Consider the following 783-nt stretch of genomic DNA (forward strand, 5'->3'; position numbering starts at 1 on the left):
TAGGAGGAGTTGAATCATGTAGACAACAGGTTAAGTAAAAATATTAACATCCAATAGCGCATAAATATAGCAAAATGCTCTTCTTATAGTTATTTTTCTAGCTGACTGATGACCTTATGGACACCGAATGGTTATTCTGAGGTAAATGTATTAAACGTTGCAATGTTTACAAGCTTTACACATTTTCCGCAGTTTGAAACACTGAATGAGCTTTTACATGAGACATTTCAGTAAGTTGTACTGTTGGTTTTCTTATAAAATAGGCTACGTTTTGATGTTAATTCATGTTCATTATGTACATAGTAGTAAAGAGAAAGATATAATGGGTTCACTTGCCGCTTGATCTGAGGCGCTAAAGCGATCGCGCCTGCCGCATTAAAGAGCGCCAAAACAACGTATTTATTGTTTGAATTTCGTTATGAATTTGACAATTTTAAAGCTGATACTTTGTTTGTTAAAAAGTAACAAAGCTTTTTGCGATTAATGGACAGCAAGTGTGCTTCAAATAATATGAAGTTCACGTATTAACAGAACACAGCATATAGACTAGGCATGGGCCGATTATCGGTTTCAAGGTATACCACGATTTGAAAATTTCACGGTTTCAAAACCATAGGGGTGGGCGATATGAGCTAAAATGCATATCACAATATTTTACACTGTCCAGGCGATATCAATATTATATTGCAATATGAGAAAAAAAATTAGAGGCAAAATATTTTAACCTTATATAACTAGAAAAAGTGAGGGATTGGACATAGACCTGTCATTTCACATAGAAAG

The 783-nt window shown here is 34.2% G+C and overlaps 1 protein-coding gene across 1 annotated transcript in view; it reads right to left on the reverse strand.

Moving 5' to 3' along the window:
* LOC107754500 (protein diaphanous homolog 1-like) overlaps positions 1-783 on the reverse strand; it is a 149,373-nt gene that overhangs the window by 123,534 nt on the left and 25,056 nt on the right.

Source organism: Sinocyclocheilus rhinocerous, unplaced genomic scaffold, assembly GCF_001515625.1.
Source record: "Sinocyclocheilus rhinocerous isolate Xijiao unplaced genomic scaffold, SAMN03320098_v1.1 scaffold50, whole genome shotgun sequence".
NCBI lineage: Eukaryota > Metazoa > Chordata > Actinopteri > Cypriniformes > Cyprinidae > Sinocyclocheilus > Sinocyclocheilus rhinocerous.